Genomic DNA, 23,327 nt, shown 5'->3' on the forward strand with positions numbered 1-23,327 from the left:
GGTTTGCGACACTCATATGATTGCCAGTGATCATTTGATATACTGCCCTCACATAGCACTTCATTTTATCATGGTTCGGGTGTAGAGCATTACGTTTTAAAGAGCACACTTCGTCGAATTTCATATTTCTACCTTGTTATAGGTACATGTGAGAGGTAAGATTACTATATGTTTTGAGTGCTTATACATTGCTCTTCTTAATTAAAATAACGCATTTCTTCTGTAAATTTTATAAATTTATGTTCACTGAAACTGGGAGAGCACCGATTTACCATCAAATGGTTTACTTGTTCATTCTGAGATTCAGTCTCGTGACTCAAACAATTAGAGGTGGAAAGGATAGAATGAATATATAAACAGAACGAATAATATACTTTAAATCACTTTAATTACACATGGAGATCAACTTCTCTTTGTATGACACGCAAACCTTTAATGAAAGAAAATGAAGAGTTAATGGAAAACGTTTTAGATCTTGAAAGGCGGATAATAGAACGAAAGAAGAGAAAATAAACTTTTTCCCAAAATTTAGAATAAAATGCATGCTTTAAAATCTTAACTGGAAAGTACATTTTATATTTCAAGTTTCTTTCTTTTTTCGTATGTGTCTTTGAACCTGTGCATCTGACTTTGGGTTGGAGAATAAATTGCATTGTTTCGATAACTGAATAATGTTATATATGGTTAGTTGTGGGTTTTGGAGTTTAGCATCCCTTTCAGCATCAAAGCTATATGAGACTTGAACCTACAGCTTAACGTGGGATCTTAACCATTTGAACTATCCGCAAGAATCGAGCCAGGTCTCCCCGTGCCACAGACTCGTACGCTAATCACATAGTCACGACACGATTTCATTCATACAAGCAGTATGACATGTTTGTTCACCCTTGAATGATCTTCTTTGAATAAGGAGGTACTCTCCTCCATTATAAACTAAAGAGTACTCAATGAGTCATTGTGCGGATTTTGGGTCAGTCATCGCTGATCCATTAAATATCCACTCAGGCATCACATCGATAGATTTCTACCTCTAAATGGTAATGAAATATGCAGTGTACGTAAGAAAATCTCAACAGGATTATTCACAACTTTCACGAAGAGACTGCAAGCAAGTTCTATTACTCTTGATGTTAGCATTTGGGGCAACGTGTATCGCAGTCTTATACACATATTGGAAGCATTTATCACACACAATGACAACCAATTCGAATAGTATTGATAAACATTCCTCGTGAACTTAATAGTGACTTTCAAGAGTTGTTATCAGTTATCAATTACAGTTGTTATCAGTTACATGTGCTACCGTCCCTTAATGGAATGAAAATAGAAAACTTATTGCATGAAAAATGGAAACAATTTTAATAGAAATCGGGCTAAATTTTTAAATACCCTATACATAACTAATTCTATTGCCTATGGAACCCGGAGGTTCAATGTTACGTTCACAAAAGCTCTCCATTGACTTCTCTCTTTAGCCAACTGGATCCAGTGTCTACTTTGTATTCCTATTTCTGCGAGAGCTATCTTAATTTGTATTCCCATCTACGCCTAATCTTTCTAATGGAAGTTTTATGATTGTATTTCCAGTGAAAACTTTGAAAGCGTTCCTACTTTCTTCAGTTCTTGCTATATGAACTTCCCCCATGAGTCTCCTAGACTTGATGACCCTAATAATGTCAAATAAACAGTATAAATTATGTAGTTCCTCGTTATGAAACTTCCGCTATTCCCCATTCGCATTTCTCTTGGTCCGAATATTCGTCTCAGGATTTTATTATCAAATACTTTCAGTTTGCGTTCTTCCCTAAAAAATAAGCGAAACACTCTGTATATAGATTGTAAATTTTGTGTTGTCGTTTGAAAGCTTAATAACGAGACAGTTTGCACAAATAATAATAATAATAATAATAATAATAATAATAATAATAATAATAATAATAATAATAATAATAATTATTATTATTATTATTATTATTATTATTATTATTATTATTATTATTATTATTATCATTCACTTTTATTTGCTGTGTGAAGTTGAAGTTGTCATCTACTGCACCCTCTCTTCAATTGAAATGAATTGAAATTTTGAAGTTTCACGCCCCACGGTTATGCCGTCTAGGCTAAAGGAGACGGTGATGATGAGTAATGAATGAAATTGTGGAATGAAGAAAGTGGGAGGAAACGGGAGAACCCCGAGAAAACCCACGCACACGGTGTTTGTCCAACACAAAGTTCACTTGGCAGGAGTAGGGTTTGAACCCAGGACCCCATGTACCAGAGGTGAACGCTCTACCACTGAGCAACCGCGGCCCCCCCTCTCTTCAATTGATTTCAATGAGAAATATAAGAACAAATGGGTTGAAACTTGAAATAACATTTACATTGAATCATTTTAAAATATTCAATTCTCACATTTTTCAACATTTTGTATATTTTCTACAATATTATCAGTGTTTAACGGGAAAAAAGTCTAACGATGAGATATCTGCACAATCGATAGATCTTACAAACTGAGCGAAACGATGTGGATGAGTGTAAATCATCATGATTAGTTTTCGAGAAAAATAAAAATTTTTGGCGCTGAAAAATGTGTCGTTGTTGTCAATAAAAACTGATAATTTTTAACCGACTTCAAAAAATAAAGGAAGCTCTTCGTTTAACCTGTATATATATGTATGTATGTATGTAAGGATGTTCGCGATTATCTCGAGAACCGATAGCCATATTTCGATGTGGTTTTCACTTATCAAAAAAGCTATTCTCAAGGAATGTTCTAACGTATAAAGTATTTTATCAAATTGAATAGCTAATTAATTATTTATTTAAAAAAAAAAACATTCAAATAATCCCTGCAACGCCTGATGAAAAGACTCCTAAAGCATGCTGCAACCAAAAGATCAATAATGCAAGTTGGGTTGCATATGGTGAAGGGGTTTAACAATATTTTGTCCAGGAAGCATCGATCATATTTTGATGCGGTTCTCATAAATAAGATAACCTATTTCCAAGGAAGGGTCTTACGTATAAAATATTTGATCTAATTGAATAGTTAATTAATTAATTAATTAATTATAAAAAATATTCAAATAATGCCTGTAACGCCTGATGAAAAGTCTCCTAGAGTATGCTGCAATCAAAAAAAATCAATAATGTAAGTTGGGTTGCATATAGCCAAGGGGTTTAACAATATTTTGTCCGAGAATTATTGCTCATATTTCGATGTTTTAAACCGAATTGAAAAAAAAAAAGAGAGAGAGAGAGAGAGTCTTCAGTTTGACTTATACGTATGTACGTAATGTTCATGATTATATCGAGAAGAGTTGGTCATATTTCGATGTGGTTTTCACTAATCGAATAAGGTATTCCCAAGGAAGATTCTAAGTATAAAATATTTGATCATATTGGATAATTAATTAATTATAGAAAAATATTCAAATAATCCCTGCAAAGACTGATGAAAAGTCTCCTAAAATATGCTGCAACCAAAATATCAACAATGTAAGTTGTATTGCATATGGCTACGGGGTTAAGAATATTTTGTCAGGAAACCATTGGTAATACTGTACTTCGAGGATGTTTTCAACTGAATTGAAAGAGAAATATGATTTTTAGTTTGATCTGTACGCATGTACTAAAGATGTTCGTGATTATATCGAGAAGTGTTAGTCATATTTCGATGTGGTTTTCAGATGGCTGAAATGTGGACCATGTGGTCGCAAGTACTTCACGGCTACTATTCTTTACGGGCTCTTTTGACCCTAAGTTAAGTATGTATTTTCTTTCATACACAGAGGTGAGGCGAATTGCAAATGAGACAGATAAGAAAGAAGTTACATTCTTTTCAGTCTTCTTTAGTAACACAGTGTTGAAATATTGATGAAATTTGCTAAGAAGTACTAAATTAAACTTCCTGACGCTACAGTCATGAAAGACTATAGCCAGTTAGATGTCTCTCGTTCAACTGGATGATGAGTGTCCAGCGCATCGGTTTCCAGGCGCCATTATTTCTGGCTTTCTCGGATTTCTCTATCTCTTAATTCAATTAGCTCCCCAATTGCTTCATGATGCTAGATCGATACCAGATAATGTTAGTGCTCCTTACCATGCAGACCGGGGTCACCAACGTTAACGATGCGGCTGAATCGAAGCAAAATAATAATTTTAAAAATTTAACATCCACTTTGAGCCGAGTCGGCGTGCTGAGTACGCCATTGATACTGATTAAACATAAACTTTGTTACTCTCATTTACCTAACTGGATAGAAGTTACTATTTCATTAGTCTAGTATATAATTGCATAACTGAGACTGATCTTATTTTTTCTTCGACTTTCCTCTATTTTTTCCATTGCTACTTTCGAGCGACGACACATGCCGAGCAATCGATTTTTGAATATTTATTTGTTTATCGGTCTGTTTGTTCAACATAAAGTAAAGATGTTCAGTCTCCTAGAAGCCATACCGTTCACCATGTCGAAAACAAATTTAAAGCTTTAGATTTTTATAAGATTTCTTAGGAGTTTTTTTTTTTTTTTGAATATTCTTCCTTCCCTAAAAATAAGGGTAGAGAACTAAAGGTGAAAATTAAAATTTGTGATTTTCTCAAAAACGGCTCTAAGAATTTCGTTTATATTTCATAAATCAATGGTTTCTAACAGTTTTATGATGTGGCGTAAGTTGTTTTTGTAGGAAAAATCCAAAAAGTATAGTTTATTCTTTGAGGTGAGTTTTCCGGAGTATTTTCTCAAAAACAACGCAGACCATTTTTTCATATTTCATTAATAGATATTTTATAAATAATCTAACAATATGGCAACACATTTGCGTTGAGAAAAATCACAAGGGGTAGCTTATTCTAGGAGGTGAGCTTTTCATTTAAAAACAAACGACTTAGATAATTTTGTTCGTTTGTCATAAATAACTCTAATGTTGTACAAATCAATTCTCACGAAAATATTTACAAGGATAGTTTAATAATAATAATAATAATAATAATAATAATAATAATAATAATAATAATAATAATAATAATAATAATAATAATAATTACTATTTCCTCAAATACTACTCATGGGATTTTGTTAATATCTTACAAGAAATGTATCATAAATAACGCTAATACATGGAGTCCTTTGTCATTTAAAAAAAATTCACACAGGTAGTTTACCTTTGAGGCTGAGTTTTCTTCGAACGAACTTTTTCTAAAACATAATTTTGTTTGCATTTCGTAAATAAATGTTTCATAATGTAATTTAACTTAAGAAATTTAATCGAGAAGGTTTATTGTAGAGGAGCGTACCTTTTATTTATGCATATAAAGGTGAAGTCAAACAAATTAACTTTCTATTTTTTCTTTTTCCATCATTCCAAATCCAAGAATGATCAATTAATCACTTCGGTCATTCACGAGAGAATCGAACGAAGAATTATTTATTAATAAGAATATACATTTTGGTGAATAACTTAGATTTTAACAAGCACGAAAATTTACTTATGTCACTTTGCAGCAACGCGCTTGACTCACAATTTTGTGGTTCCGTATTGAATTCTGACGCCGCCTTGGTTCTTCCCCCACCACGTAAAATCACGTCATCAAACTGTTAGAATAGTACATATTCCTTCTTTTCCATAGGTATATCCTTATGTAAACCTAAATCAGTGGCGGATTTACGGGGAAGGAGAAGGGTCAATACCGTCACGAAGTGGGCCTTCTCCTTGCAGCATTAATTCACTAAGGAATAGAAATACGGTTTTCTTTTCCTTTGGGCAATCCAGTCTGTGTGACATAAGCCTCTCAAAATCTAATCACAATGTATGAACTGTCAATATTTATAGTCCTAGATCCTTGGACTGATTGTAATTAGGCTCAAAGGCGCAAGCATATGATTCGTACTTTCATGAACATTTGTATAACAAGATAGATAAAACTTGTTGAACTAAATATTTATATTTTATTCTTGTGTCACTTAAAAGCAATATGAATGGGTTTGGAGAGAGCGAAACATAAGATGTCCTTTTTTTTCTTAATAATTGTCTTCTTGCTGTGATTTAAGAAAGTAGGAAAGAAAAGAAACAGAAAGCACAGTAGAATTTTCAGCGTTTCTTCCCGAAAATCTAACCAAATGTGGAATTTTTTGATTGATTGATTAATTGGTATTTATGTTCTTTTTATTTAGGATCAGGACTATAAATCTATCGAACTAGACCATAGTTTAATATATAAAGCTATACTGACAAAAATACAATACTTAAAATATATATAGAGTATATATATGCCACTTTATTGTATTTTGATGCGAAATTTGTATTTCGTACATCGTCCACACATTCAATGTGCAGGATGCAACCCACCCCTCAGGATGCATCCCGCAAGATGTAACTGAATCTGCTAGTGATTTAAACATGTGCTGTTACGAACTCCAGACAGAACAGTCGAATACCTTATGGGTGTTAACGAAATAACTTTACGAAAGTTATTTTTGTCCTTAAAATTAAATTTAATTAACATTTTAGATCTCATTATTATGTCCTATGTGCTATGAGAGACGGATGATTAATGAAAGTGGATCATTATGAAAAGAATTTGTGGAATGAGCATGTGGAAGGAAAAAGAAATGAAATCTGTGAATTTGACGTCCCACATTATGAGCTTTAGGCTAAGGGAGACGATGATTAAAACAAGTGAATAATGATGCAATAATTGGTGGAACGAGAAAGTGGGAGGAAACGAGAATATCCACGTGTGTGATGTTGTCTACCACAAACTTACTTGGTCGTGGATCGAACCACGGACCCACACACCAGAGGTAAGCATTTTACCACTGAGCCACCGTGCCCCCGGGAGAGTAAAAAGGAAAGAAACCTCGAAAACTCACGGACGCAATGTTATTCCCCCCACAAATTCACATCGTCTGGGATCGAAATAGAGACTCCAGTCATCAGAGGTGATTGCTCCACCTTTAAGCCACTGTGTCCCCATTTTCGTTACGTAAAAAAAGAAAATGACTTGTCATAAATGCGAAGTTCGGATTCGCATAGCTATATATACTAATGTCAATAACAATCGAAAATATAAAACCAAAACGATCATATTGATTTTAGGTTTTAAACATCAAAATCGTTCAATGTTTTAAAATGACAAAATTACGTTTGAAAACAAGCAAATGCTCAAAATACTAAACCGCACACACTCACAAGATAAGGAAGTCAGGCAGTAAAAGTATATTTTATTATTAAAGATAGGAATAATGTAAGAAATGATGTAAGCAAAAGATATTGACAAAAAATATTGACAGTTTTTTTAATATATAAAAATATGGAAAGCATACACATAGACACACGCACACGAAATATGGAAAGAAACATTCGTATTGTAAATAAGAAAAGTGAATTGATTTCTTTTTTGTTTTAAATATAAACATAGAAGATAAAGGAACGTAACAATTAAGAGAAGAAATTTAGGTAAACATAGATAAATATTGAGGTAAAACATTTCCACAATACCGTAAACATGGTGCTGTTATTGTAGTAATATTTACACGCAGATCACTTGAACGGGTGGTTTTGAATGGGGCTGGCCTGACTTTGCTACTTAAGATAGACTCTCACTATGAACTGTTGGACTGCCGGAACAGGTGTCAGCACGATCGATCGTTCAAGTCCATAGCAGCGCATGCGCACTTCGCTAGCAACACTGTTGCCAGCCTAAAGGAAATCACATCATTTTTCGATGGTAATGAAGTCGAGAGAGAAAAAAATGGAAATGTTATGCAAAACAATAATAGCTACGAGGAAGGAACGCTTTTTCTTTTTTTAAAAAAAGGTATTTTAATCTATAATTAATAAACAAACAAGATATATTCTTGTTAATTAGTTGGGTTGTCATTTGTCAAAGCTTATTTCCTCTGTCATTCTGTTACAACTTCATTTGAGATTTTTTTTTTTTTTTTTTAGTTTTACGTTTCTCTACGCTCATATAAACAAACAAAATTCATATAAACTTTCCTATCAACTTTTCTTTAAATTTTAGGTAACCAAATTATAAATAGTTTATTATTATTATTATTATTATTATTATTATTTATTATTATTATTATTATTATTATTATTATTATTATTATTATTATTATTATTATTATTATAGATGAAATCTTCAGTTAAATATTTCATGATTTTATCCTGAAACCTGAAGGAAAGGATCATTGGAGTAACCCAGATATTTTGCTACGGGGGGACATGCTCCCATACTTCTTAAACGACTGTATTTTGAGATTATGGTCCAACAGTATCCTAGGGAGTTCTAGCTCCCCTCTAGGTACACCTATGGAAACAAATAAGGAAATACAATGAATAAAGATAAAATGACTAGTGGAATGAGGAAGTGGGTGAAAGTCAGAGAGGTCCAAGAAATGAGGTAGGTACACTCATGTCCAAAATTATTGACGCATGTCTATAAATATGTTGTTGTAGGAATATAACTTGATAACGAATTCGCCCGGTATTTCATATAATGTTAGTATGTGTATAATCGGCATAGACATATATGTGGCAAATTTCATGTCAAAAGAGCAGTAAATAAGAACAATAAAACGAAAATAAAACTTTCTTGTCAATTTAGCAACATTTTGTTTTATCCATTCTAATTTTCGTATTTATAATTCTTTTCCTAAGAAAGTTACCACAAATATACATTTCCCGATTATATACATACTATCAGTATTAAAAGTACCCTGCAAAATCATTATCAAATTATACTCTTACAAGAAGACAGTTATAGATATGCGACAATTATTTTGGACATGAGTGTACAATACACTTGTTAATTTGGAGTTTAACGTCCCTTTGACAGCACCTAGGTTATAGAAACTTTGATCCACAGCTAAGCAGGGCTTCCGAACCACATGAGCTCCCACCTGGAATCGAACCCTTTTCTTCCGTCTCGAAAACGCGTATGTTAATCAGGTAGTCTCAGGAGGGAGGTCTGAAGACGACGTTGTCCATCATGAAACACATGTTCAAGAATAGTTTTCAAAGAGTATTAGTGCTTTTCCACTGAGCAACTTTGACTTTATAATTAGAGAGACGCTACTTTGAACTCGCGAACTTCTTAAGTTTTTTCTCTCAGATCATTGCGAAAAATTGTAAAATTCCTTTAATATTTACTCTCTGATCGAAATCAGATTTCAAATAGTTGTAACAAGTAAGTGTCATGCTATGTTGTGCAATATCTAAGGTTATACAGGGTGTCTCAAAACAACACCGACAACGTTTGGGAGGTGATTCCTGACACCAAGATAAGACAAAAAGTATAGACCAACCTGGGTGCACAAATCTTCCTCTCGGAGTTATAGGCTGCCGAAAACATGAAAAAATGAACTGTAAAGGTCCATAGCTCCAATACTATGGGACCTACCGTAATCGAAATGAAATCTATGAGTTTAACGTCCAAAGGTTATGCTAGTAAGGCTAAAGGAGACGGTGAAGATGAGAAATGAATGAAATGGTGGAATGAAGAAAGTGGGAGGGTCAAAACTTCACTTAGGAACTAATATGTGCGCTAACCAAAACTATATGTTTCAGAATCGTGAAATACAGATACAACAATTTTTATAGAAGAAGTTCGGCTACGGCCATATAATTTGAAGTACCCACCAACTAACTAAATACCGCAGGATTCTGAAACTTGGATATTTGGATAGGGCACATACTAGTTCCTAAGCGAAGTCTTGACCTGACTACGGTAGTTCCCATAGTATTGGTACTATGGACCTTTAAAGTTAATTTTTTCATGTTTTCGGCAGCCTATAACTCCGAAAGGAAGCATTTGTGCACAGAGATTGGTCTATACTTGTTGTCTTATCTTGGTGTCAGAAATCACCTCCCAAACGTTGTTGGTGTTGTTTCTAAACATCCTGTATATACTACTTTTTTATTATTGGAAAAAGCTCTAAGTAATGCGTTATGTTCTGCAAGATTGGTTTGAGAATTTTAATTTGGTTTTAGTTGGGGAAAAACTCTAGGTATCAATGTTTTTGAATTACTTTCTCACGGAATGTTTACTCAATAACCAACTAACAGTTACTACCGATTTTCTTGCATGTCAATTGCTCTCAAGATAATACGAAATACAGAGCTGTATCTCTAACATAGAAATTAATTTGCCTGGTTTCACACAGAATTTTATGATTGCTTGTTCTTGTAACTTGCTATTCATGGTGAAATCACAGACATGATAATGCACGTGATCAGAATAGCACCAGTTCCGATGTACACAGATGATGTCTTGGCACGAATGTCGGTACTCTCTGTGCCTATACGTGCAGCTTTGCACTGCCTCTGTTGGCGTGTTACAGAACTAGTCTCAAAATTTTTCGATGCCACCTCGTATTTGGTTTAGAAATCATACAGCACAACATAATAACTGAATGTGTAAAATTGTATTTAACAAAGAAAAATAAAAACATTGAAAACGACCTTAGGAATCGCGCGACATGACATAAGCTTATACGTAAAAGAAATTAAATTAAATTAACATAAAATATAATAATAATAATAATAATAATAATAATAATAATAATAATAATAATAATAATAATAATAATAATAATAATAATAATAATAATAATAATAATAGGAAACTAACTTAGAAATTGGACAATTTTTCATAATATATAGGTTTCCAATGCAAATATTAAAAGTTAGATAAGATAGAGTATGTAGAACTACTTCAAATAAAGAAGTTATAATTTAGAAAGCCACTTCGTTGACAATGAGATGTTACAGGATTTTTCTTCTGAACCAGGTGTAAAAGTGAGGGGCAACGCGGGGCAACGCCGTCTCCGGACCTTGAAAAAATATATACGTCGTTCCCTCAGTTCCTAAAATTGTACAATAGGCAAAAGATAGGCATGGGGGACGGTGTGACGTCATGCCGCTACCTACCGTCCCCCAGCCTTTTCAGATCCACTTTTACCTCTGTTCTAAACACATGAGCTACCTCGTGGCTAAGCGGTTAGTGTACGCGCCTTTCGCGTGCGAAACCTGGGTTCGATTCCCGGCGGGAGCTCATGTGGTTCGGATTCCACGTTAATCAGTAGGTCCATGTCTCATATAGCCTCGCTGCTGAACGGGACGCTAAACTTAAAATCAATTTTTGTGGGACATTATTCACGAAAGAGCTGCTCATTCGTGGCCAAGTGGTAATCCACATGTTTATTTTGGACTACATTTGAAGCAATAATGCCGATCTCATGTAGCCTCGGTTCTTCAATCCGAATCAATCAATCAATCCGATCTGGGTGTGTACACACTGTGTGTGTGTGTGTGTGTTCGTGTTTGTGTGCGTAATCGAACAATACGTTGCTCTAATGGGAAGGCAGTTTCTATAAATGCCCCAATAACAACCGGATGTAATTATTCCACAGAATTCCATTTGCATGCCATTGCCACATCGGCATATTTATTGTCGCGATGAAAGCTTACACGTAATTTAGTTTTTATTATTTTTTATACAAAAAAATCATAGTAATTTCATTAAAACAGCAAAATATTCATGTTTTCATTCTCCATCCTTCATTTTTAGTGCTTTGTTCCTCACACTGTAACTGCAGAGCAAAATTTTGCGTGTAGTGGACATGTTGATTTCATCAATACACAAGTGCACTCACACCAGAAGTTTCGTGAGTGATATCATTAATGGACTTTTTTATTTTTAATTTTTCGTTCCCACTTGCCTGCTCACCCCTCTCGTCTCTACTACATGTTGCGCACTGCAGTATAATATATTCAGAATTTACGATTACACTGTTAGAGGGAAGAATCAATTTTGTTCTTTCTATCTATAATTCCGCGTAAAAACTCTTTGTGTCCTATTTATGCTAGAGCTAAATCAAGGCTAAGCGGTTAGAATACGCGCCTTTGGGGTGGGAGACCCGGGATCGAGTGGCTCAGTTGTACAGCGTACAGCGTTCAACTCTGGTGCGTAGGGTTCCTGGTTCGATCCCAGCTCTTACCAAGTGGACTTTGTGGTGGACAAACACCGTTCGTGGATTTTCTCGGGGTTCTCCTGCTTCCTTCCACTTTCTTCATTCCATCATTTCATTCATTTCTCCTTCAGCCTATCCGGCACAACCGTGGGATGTAAAACTGAAAGATTTCAATTCATTTCACTTTACCCGGGTTCTATTCCCGGCAGGAGCTCATGTGGTTTAAATCCTATGTTAAGTTGTAGGTCCACACGTCTCATATAGCCTCGCTGCTGAAAGGGACGCTAAACTAAAAATCAAATCAATCCTATTTACCCTATCAAATAGTATTTTTCTGTAATCAAAATTGTCAGTGAGTATGGTCCTGAGTTCAACTCCGGTGAAAACGTAAGCTTCTCGCTTTTGACCTGGCATCACTACGAATTTCAAGATTTTCTCAAATTAAGCTGTATGTAATTCAATCCAATAACAAACTCTTAAATTTAACTTATCACTTTATATTCTTTGCACTAAAGAAGATAAAAGTGAATGCTAATGAAAGAGTTGGTGGAATTCAAATCTGGGGGGAAACATAAGAAACCCGAGAAAACCTACTCAAACGATATTGTCTACCACAAACTTACGTGGTCTGGGATCAAACCAGAGATTCCTATCACCACAGATGAGCACTCTACCACTAAGCTACCGTGCCTATCTCTCAGAGATAATAGTTATGAAGTCGATGTACTGACTGCATGTGATCTAACTAAAAATTCCTGTGGCTGATCATAACCTTACAAGGATTGTAAATCCCGGAAGTTGGCTATTCATTTTACCAAACATAAATGCCTGTTTACGCTTTATTTTATTATTATTATTATTATTATTATTATTATTATTATTATTATTATTATTATTATTATTATTATTATTATTATTATTATTATTATTATTATTATTAATGCGCAATACTGGTGCCAGATCTTTGTAATTTCCCTTAAAGTACAGGTATGAGTAACAGACCTTAAAATTTACATTTCATATGCAAATATGTAACAGTTACAATGACGATAGTCTGAGTACATTTTCCTTTACATGAAGGAATAACATATCTCAAGCAAAAATTGTTCGACAAAATCGTAATTTTCAACATTTTGTTCCGAACAACTGTAATATGAATGAAAGAACGTATAACTTGTTTCCTGAGTTAGAAGGATACGAACCTTGCATAATATTCAAATCATAGGACGTTTTGAAGTTATGTTTCTCCAGCACGCTTGATTGATTAATATGAATTTATGACCTTTGTCAGTGGCGAAATTAAGTAAGATGAGACCTATAATTTCAAGTGTGACCTAAACCACTGTATTATGTTCAATGCTTTCCAACATAGAATCAAACCCGGGATCTCATGCACCAAACGTTCAATAGACCAATGAGAAGAACACTCTAGAAGATGTTGTATCGTGCCTTAATATATAGGGTTTCGAAAAAAAAATATGAATTAAAACAGATCATACATTCCCTTCTGTGAATACCGACAATTACTTTTTCTGACTGTTTGAAAGATTTTTTTACATAAAAATCAAAGTGACTATTTTTCTGACTTAATAACTCTTGAACCATCCGATCGATCTCGAACAAATTTTCAACATAGATGAGGTTCGATCCTGGAATCGATTTTATCATTCCACTTTGACAGTGCAACTTAGGGAGGAGGAGAGGGGAGAGATATATAAAAATGCTCGAAAATGACCGATATTAGTGTCTAATCCATAGTTTTCAGACTAGCTGAGAAGAACAGTGACACTTCCGATACGGTTTAAATCCAATTCAGTCCCGCAACTTGGGGGAAGGGGAGAGGGAAGATATATATATATATATAAATGATGAAAAATAACCGATAACAGAAAGCGCTTCAGCGCTTCAGTAATAGTAAGAAGTGACTGACTAACGGAAAATATTACTAAATTTCAACCCTGCGAAGCGGGTAATCAATTCAAGCAAGTAGTGCGAAAGAAGTTTATCATTGTTTTTTGTGTATAACGTCCCACGATTATGCTCCGAGGTTAAGGGAGACGATGATCATGATAATGAATGAAATTGTGGAACTAAGGTAGGAGAAACCGGGAAAACCAGGGATAAAAGTGTGTGGGAACGCGGGAGGACGCCGTTACCCCACTTCCAAAAAAATATCTATGGCATCCCTCCACTTCCTAAAAAATTGCAATGGGAAAGATAGGCAAATTGAACGGCGTGACGTTATCCGTCCCCCTACCCTTTTAGATCCACTTCTACCCCTGGGGAAAACCCACGCATACGGTATTTACACATCACACGGTCTACTTGGCACGTGCTGGAGTAGAAACAGAGACCTCATGCACCAGAGGTGAACCGTCTACTACTAAGCCATCTCAGTCCTTGAATCTTAACAATGGTTCTAGTCAAAGTCGCCAAGGGATTTCCTGGTAAACAGGATCGTTAATGCCGGGGATGACACAGGATTTTTCCCAGGGGGGGAGGGGGGCAAAAGACCAGTTCCAAGTGAGGCAAAAGACCGATTCCAAGCAGTGCAAAACACCAACATATACGCACAGTCGCGAATACCACAATCTTTGATAACGCGTACACATAATGGTACATACTAAAACGGTAATTATTTGTTAGTTATATTGACTAGTTCTGAAATCAAATACTTGTGGGATTCCTTTGTTAAAAAACCTTGTATTAGACATTAATTCTGCTTAATTTTTATATTTGTATATTCACAGATCTTATAACAATGACGTGTGTTTGTTCACTTTTCACTTTCACTTTCTCCCTTACGGGAGATTTATAGTCCCAGCCATAAAGCCATGAGGACTGTTCACTGTGTTGGGTTTGAATTAAAAGTTATTTGAATTAAATATTTGTATTAAAATGGCACGTGCCAAAATGGCCGAAGTTGCCTGTTTTAATAGACTTGTTGATCACACTTTCAATGTAACTAGGAGGAATAAGCGGCGCATGTAGATATGGAAATTGAAAGACATGGTATTAAAATTGTATTAAATAGCAAAATTGTCAATAGTAATAAAATGTAAATAGTAAAAAAATTGAAGAAAAACTGAGAGCGAATGCTCCCCAATACGTAAGTTTACAGCGCCATCTCTTATGTTGTTGTTTTATATATATTTTATAATTATGATTTCTTCTTCTTTTTATATTCGGGCTAGTGCTAATTTTAAGCACTTATAGCCCGTTACCGTTGTAATATAAAACAAGTTATTTGCACACATATCCTTATTAACTACAGTAAATGAATTATAGTATGTACTATCATGTTTAATAAGAATATAGTAAATACGGCTTACTATAATATGTGAGAGCAAATTCGTATGTTTTGGCATGTATTTCCAAGAACTGAACACTTTTTTGAAATTTAGAGTGTAAAGTGCCCCCTTTGCCCCTCGTTGCGCGCGACCAAGGTTATTGTTATTCCTAGCTATAAATTCAACTGCTTTTATGGCTTGGATCTGTTTCAAGCTTGAGAAATCTTGTTAAAAGTTCAGTGATAAATAGGAGGAGGAAAACGTATTTGCAAGCACCCGCAATTACTCCTGATATCATTAGAAGCAATCGCGTAAAGCAAATATTTGCGTGTTAATTAAAAGCCAAAGTGCCGATTATAAGCCTGCTTTGTTTTATCTACTGTTTACCAAGTTTAACTTTTTAACTTCTTGCGCAACAGGCCTTAGATGCCCAAGAGCTTTCCTGTTGCTTATGGCAATCATGCTTTAGAAGTGATGTGTGGTCAGGACATCGGTTCTCGTCGTCGTTAATATTAGGCTACAGAGTTTGCCAGAGTTAGCTACATCTTTGGTTCAAGTAGCTACCCAATAGCTCTCACGACACTGGGTAGACGCTGCAATATCAACACCATCTGACGAGTACGAACAGTCACCTATCTTTCTTCTGACCAGACGCGGCACTGCTTGATTCCGATGACCTGATGAGATACTGTATTTCAGTGCAGCTAGGACATTGGGCGTTGTCAAGTTCAATGATTGTTAAATTAGCAGTAACTCAATGGAAAGTGCTCACCTTTGCTATGCAGAGAGAAGGCACGGTGGCTTAGTGGTAGAGCGTTTACCTCTGGTGCATGGGATTCCTGTTTCGATTCACAGCCAAGTAAGTTTGTAGTGGACTACATCCTGTTCGTGGTTTTCGTCGGAGCACTCCCTTCCCTCCCACGTTTTCATTCCACCAATTCTTCCATCATCATTTACTTGCCTAAATCATCGTCTCCCTTAGCCTAAAAGCCATAAACGTAGGACGTTAAACTCAAAGATTTCAAGATTTCTGCTATGCAGAGTTGCCACTTTGATCCCAAGTCTAAATTCCTTTGCACCTCGTATTCTTGGAACCCTCACCCTTTATCTTACTTCATAATTTCTCCAATTTGTCATTAATCCTACTTTACATAGATTGGGTCATTAATTTCTTTCATTTTGGAGGTTGACTCAGATCGTGAAGGAATTGAGAAGGTACTTAAATTAAGACGTAGCGAACTCTGATCAAGAAACTGGTATGCATTAGGATTGCTTAACAGATAAAAGTTGAAGTTGTCTCGCCTGGAAAATATGTCATGAAAGTCATGAAAGAAATTCTGTCTCATCTTATCTCATGGAAACCCTAAATGTGCTGAGGGCTGCGGTGGCTCAGTGGTAGAGCGTTCACCTCTGGTGCTTGGGGTCCCGGGTTCGATCCCAGCCTCCGCCAAGTGAACTTTGTGGTGGACAAACACCGTGTGCGTGGGTTTCCTAGGGGTTCTTCCGTTTCCTCCCACTTTCTTCATTCCACCATCTCATTCATTACTCATCATCACCGTCTCCTTTAGCCTCATCGGCATAACTGTGGGACGTAAAACTCAAAGATTCCATTTCATTCTTTATCCTAAATGTGCTGACCACATATTATCTAATTCAAGAGTGACTAGCTGGTCATACCCAGTTATTATTTATAGCTTCAAGCAATTTTCATATTTTTCTGTGCTGATATTCTAATTTGTTTTTCGAAAATTTTCATCCCAATACGCTTTACTAGATATTCATAGTATCCGCATAGGTGTCAAATTAAGGACCACACGTCCATGGTAGTCATTTGGGGAGGACAGATGAGTAATTGCCCACACAGTTCGAGAAACACATGCTTTTTAATACATTGATACTTAAATACTAATAAAAACGTGAAAATCTTATATCGGTGGACAAACTTGCCCCTTCCCCCTGGCAAAACCTGAATTGACATACTGCACACATCAGGAATAATATGTGCACATAAATCGAACAATAGCTCAAAGTTCCCGGTGCGGACACTCAGTTGAAAAAGTGTAATTTTTTTTCATTCCAGCCACCTTGAGTGAGGGTTTCCTGAGTTTTCCTCATTCACACCAGACAAATGCCAGAATGGTAGCTAACATACAGATCTCAAGCCTCTTTCTTCCTTCCCTTTCCTCAGATAATGTGATTGCCAAGGGACGTCATCTCTCGTATGATGGACTAATATAGTTATACAGGGAGTCCATAAAGTCCAACAGGAAAGTAAAACTCTATAACTTGGAAACCGTTACGTTTAAGTGTATAAATTTTTGGGGTTGGAAGAAGGGAAGTTTAAAGTTTTGTTCTGGCCACAATGCTCGATGACGTTTGCGCTGATAATCATGTGACTTAAGATGGCGTTTATTAAAGAAAAGGCACAATGTGTTTTGTGGTTTGAGGAATTAAAATATTGCGTTTTAGTACGGAGAAAGTTCCAATCAACGTATGGGAAAACACCCCCAGTAGAAACAAGTATCAAGAGGTGGTACAAGAAGTTCAAGGAAACGGGAAGTGTGTCAGATTTACCACGCAGTAGAAGGCCAGGAACGAGTGACGATGTGATTCACACGTTGCAGGACAGCGTAGCCAGTATTCCAATGAAGTCGTTTAAACGTAGGTCATTGGAACTGGAAATACCGAAGTCAACGTTACACAAGATCGTACGCAAGAATTTGAAGGTCCGGCCCTATAAGTTAAAATTTGTGCACGAGCTGATAGAGGGAGACTGTGACATGAGAATGGAATTATGTGAGTCAATGCTTACTCGCTTACAAGAAGATGGTGACCTTCTTTCTCGATTTCTGTTTTCAGATTAACCACATTTCATGTGTCGGGAAAAATGAACAGGCACAACTGCTGAATTTGGGGGGTGGAAAATCCAAGTGAATTCGAGGAGCACAAGCGGAGTAGTCCCAAAGCCAATGTGTGGTGTGCTGTTTCAATGGATCATACTATCGGCCCTTTTTTCTTCGAGGAAGAAACGATAAATGGTGACAATTATCTGAACATGCTACAGACATTCCTTTTGCCAGAACTTACTAGGTTAGGCATCCTTAATGAGTTCCACATGCAACAGGATGGGGCACTGCCGCACTATGCCCTTCAAGTTCGACAGTTTCTTAACGAAGAATTTAAAGAGAGATGGATTGACCGAAAAGGACCTACATCTTGGCCTGCAAGATCACCAGATTTGTAGCCTTGTGATTATTGGCTGTGGGGACACATGAAGACCAAGGTGTATTCTACACGATCTCAAGAACAAAATAACTGATGTGCTTTTGAACATTCCAGACGAGCACCACCAACACGCAATTCTTGGTTTTCCAAAAAGACTGCAAGTGTGTTTGGACGTGAATGGTGCACAATTGGAGGTTTAGTGATGAATTTTAACTAGCTGAAACAAAACTTTGAACCCTTATGTAAGTACACCAAAAAGTATTTGTTAATACATTACATAGTTTAGAAGTTATAGAGTTTTACTTTCCTGCAGGAGTTTATGGACTCTCTGTAGATGCCGAAAACCCAGAAGTCTAATTCCCAAATCCTAAATAACTCAGTGTTCGAAATATGTTTTTTTGTTGCTTTCCTTTTCAATTTTAGCATTCTTCATTTTACACTGAATTCAGTCTTATTTAAAGAAATTAGTTAAAACCTAAGATTTTTCGCCCTAAAATAAAACATAATTAGCTATAGTGCTTATTTGGGCCGTATATCGTGTTAACTAAATCAATATGACATGACGTAACCTGTCCAATAATTACATTGGGACTTTTGCTACTGTTAGTTGGAAACACTGACGTTGTCTATCCCGGGCCTTCTAACGTATCCCGAGCAAGAAACTCAATCCATAACGCTGACACCTGTTAGTAACTGTTATCCACTTAACACATGCAAATCGAATGCAATGAATCTTAATACCGTTCTCGTTGGCAAATATCCAAGCGTTCAAGAAAAAAAAGAAAAGAAGTTGACTACTTTAGCAGGTACTTTAGCGGTTCACCAGTCTTTATCTTCGTTTAACTCTGGAGAAGAATGCTCCCAATTTTTGATACCAGATCGTACGGTTTTCTTAAATTAATTCAGTCTTTCCTACTTCTATCTTTACGATACAACAGATCCAAAAATACTTACACGTAAATCGTGATAGATTTCACAAGATACTGCAAAGGTAATGGCGGCTAATTGGCTTTCCTATTCTCTGCGCGTCCGCAGCTTTTGGGTCATGTATCCATCCTTTCCCTTACTTGACATCCACAACAGAATGACAGGTGTGGGTCCTGTATGGTGTGTATAAACAAACGAAGGAGTTTCCCCTTCGCCTGCTTCTCTATGAACACATACATGGACTATATTGTGGCGAAAATAGAAACTATTCTCATCGTTAAATATTGCTACCCTTCATTTGCCCCGCCACTTCAGTCTTATCAACACACCGGGAACGTTCTCGGCTATAAGCAAGGATAATTATGCAAGGGAAATGCGGGAACGTAGACGTAACCCCAACAATTGATACTTTAGAGTGTTTAGTGTCCATTTGGTAGTGGCTACGATGGCACTTATGGTTTCCGTTTGGCGTCGTCAGAAATGTCATGGATCACTTCACTAATCTTAGCTTTCAGGTCCGCAAATTTAAAACTATGGGGACTGTACCTTGCCTTAAAAATAAAAGGGGTCAGCAAATTTGAAGTAATTGGTGTCCACAGGTTTAGCAGATAGAGGTCGCATTCTATATCTTACTTGTTCATCTGACACTCCGAGCGTGTGGAGACGTAGCCTGTGTCTATTGTTCTTGCGTTATCGTAAGCAGCTGCAGTATACGACAATAGTTAAAAAGTACAGATGGGTAGAACACGCTGTTGAAGAATGTTGCTCTAAAACTGCTACTTTCAAGTCTCTTCGAATGAGGTCTTGTGTATTGATTCCTGCAAGAAGCATGAAAATAACCTTTTCTTTCCTCTTTGTGGTTGTCATTCTTTCTTAAAATACTTGTCTTCGTTAATCCCTCTATTCCTTTTTCATCTACATCACACTTATTACTCACAACATCCTCATTCATAATAAACACTTTTCACTAGTTGTTCCTCGCTTTGTAGCTGCTAATGCCAGTATAATGCATAAACACTTGAAACACAGACTACGTCTGTACACGCTCGGACAGTTAGGAAAATTAAGCAAGATGTGGAGTGCCATGCGCAAGCGACTCGTACAAAGCGGTTCGTGCCTACGTCCCCATCCGTTCCAGTATTCTGCCCCTGCCCGCCAACTCATGTGTTTGTGCTCAAAATTGTGTATTGCCTTTGTATATTGTTGTATAGATATATATATTTTTTTTAAAAACCTAAACACTTTTAGTTATGGTACGATTTCTTGAACTATATACACTATTAAAAGCACTTTCTTAAATCTGAGAAACTGTTTCTTATCTGTACACCGAGAATATTTTTTCTTTGAAATATAAGTTTGAAACTCTCAATAATGAGAAATGTACTAGAAAAGTAGATGAGGTTGTATAAAGCGCAACGAGAAACTATCCTGCTACTTTCCTTATGAACGAGAATTGCCAAATCTCATTTCAAAATAAAAAAGAAAGTATTGTCTCTGTGCACAGATAGAAAACGGTTTCTCAAATTTAAGAAGTTATTTTTAACAGTGTACTTTCTATCCTCTTCTGTCTTCTAAACTAAAGATCATATGAAAAAAATCGTAGGAAATTTAATGAAGTTTAATTTGTGTACTTGAAATCTTTTTTGCTAGAACTTTTTGTTCATGAGAGATTTAAGGGAAACTTGAAAAACTACATTTAAACCTCTCTTCACCGCCTGCTGACCCCACATCCTCGGGGGACTTATAGTATGATGTTTAATGTATTATCCGACACAATTGTGCCAAATTTCAAAACTACTCGATTTATTTATTTCTGTTTTCTTTCGACGACGCGACGGGGTAAAAGCGATTAACATGGTCCTTAACGCCTAGTGTATATGCAACCCAAATTGCTTAGAAGAAAGAGTAGTTGCATAAAATAAGCTCCTAAACGGAGAACCCTGGTCCATTCACAATAGACTGGAATAGTGATGTCGTCATTTCCTTCCCGTTAAGTTAATGAAGCTAAAGAGCTTATTTCTAAAAGCTCCACATCCCTAAGTAATAAGGTAGAAATCGAATAGTTAATGTAAGCACAATTATCATGTAATCCGCCCTAAGAAGGAATTATACGCAACATAAACTCCCTGACGTGTAGATTGACAAACTGTCGGCACAGAGAAAGCTGCAAAAATAGAATATGATTTCTAGAAAAGAAAAAAGTCTTTTAGAATAATGTTAATTTTATTGGGGCATTTACACTTCTGTCTACTGTTTCTAATGAGAATGCAAAATGTTATTTCTAAGTATACATTACAAAAGAAAGAACAGGCTAGCTTTTAGAAATATTCAATCCAGACCATCAGTGGATATAGGTAACATCTTTTGTTACATTCTCTACCAACTTTTTTTTTTTAAAAAAAAGCATTAATTCAAAAGTTTCCTGAATTATTTAAGGTTAATATCTGATTATGAACAGGGTGAATACACTTTAAGATTTAATTTAACTTGAAAATATAGAAATTCTCAAAATATACATCAGAGGGAAAATTTCACAAGACATGTGAACTCGCTAATTTCAGTTTCAATGCTTGTCATGCACGTAACATTACTTAACATATTTCTTTTCTAATTACTTTTTCTAGCCTTTTTTCTGTTTCAATCATTATATATATTTAAAAAGAAACCTAAGTATTTGTTCTACTCTAATGTTTGCAGTTCCGAAATACTTCTTCACTGTTTTCGTTTTGCACATAGGCTCTTTAGGTATTTAGGCTACTTGTTTAGAAAATAAAATGGCGAACACCATGGCAACGAGAAGGATGTGACGTCACACTATTTCAGTCTATACCCATCTTCCAGCATGTGTAAAGAAGACTGGTAATTATTATGTTTCTCATTACCACTAAACCGCGATGAACAAATCCACGTGTAACTTGAGTACTCTGATTTGCTGTTGGCTTATCAACTCGTACTCGTCTGCAAAATATCTCAAATATTTAAAATATTACTTTTACCATGAATCAACCATACACATACGTATATGACATTATTATAAATGACAAAAATATTGTATAATGCAATTATCTGTTAATATTACAGTTCAGTATTCTGAAAGAAATAATAAAATTACATACAGGGCGTCCGAAAAAGAATGTACTCTTTTCAAAAGATTATTCTTGGGCCCCCTAATGTAATTTTAGAATTGAGGAGCGTTTTTTCAAAACTCGATAAAGCACAAAACATCTTTTTGACAGGAGTTGCGTTATTATTATTATTATTATTATTATTATTATTATTATTATTATTATTATTATTATTATTATTATTATTATTATTATTAATTATTATTATTATTATTATTATTATTATTATTATTATTATTATTATTATTATTATTAAATTATTATTATTATTATTATTATTATTATTATTAAATTATTATTATTATTATTATTATTATTATTATTATTATTATTATTATTATTATTATTATTATTATTATTATTATTATAGATAACCTCAATCGAGATCTGACAAAACGCTCATTATTTAGTATTCTATACACACTGCACATTTCGATATTTGCCAATTCTGATTTCACAGCTCGATTGGTAGCATAAAAAACATACCTATTTCATATATTTCTCCGTTTCTCAAAATTTACTCTATCGAGTTTTGAAAAAACGCACCTCAATTCTTTATATGCCGAAAGAAAGGTAATATATCAAAGTTTTTTTTCTTCCTTACAAAGATTCAATATGGGCTCCCTTAATGACATAGCAGATATCTAGTCGATAGTCCACTTCCTCCCATGCTCGAATCAACATGTCTCTTGTAAGGGCAGCAAAAGCTCCTGTGATCTGATCTCGCAGCTCCGTCAGATCTTTTACAAAGCTCCATACAATGAATCATGCCATATT

At 35.4% G+C, this 23,327-nt stretch overlaps 1 protein-coding gene across 1 annotated transcript in view; it reads right to left on the minus strand.

The window, feature by feature from the left end:
• Window positions 1–7,601, minus strand: part of LOC145685857 (KRAB domain-containing protein 2-like) — a 110,668-nt gene extending 103,067 nt beyond the window's left edge. Inside the window, exon 1 of the transcript XR_014131495.1 lies at window positions 7,503–7,601. The gene's annotated coding sequence lies outside the window, so the exon portion shown is untranslated. The remainder of the gene's footprint in view (window positions 1–7,502) is intronic.
• Between the last annotated feature and the right edge of the window lie 15,726 nt (window positions 7,602–23,327).

Source organism: Thermobia domestica, chromosome 5 (genome assembly GCF_964235325.1).
Source record: "Thermobia domestica chromosome 5, izTheDome1.hap1.1, whole genome shotgun sequence".
Taxonomy (NCBI): Eukaryota; Metazoa; Arthropoda; class Insecta; order Zygentoma; family Lepismatidae; genus Thermobia; species Thermobia domestica.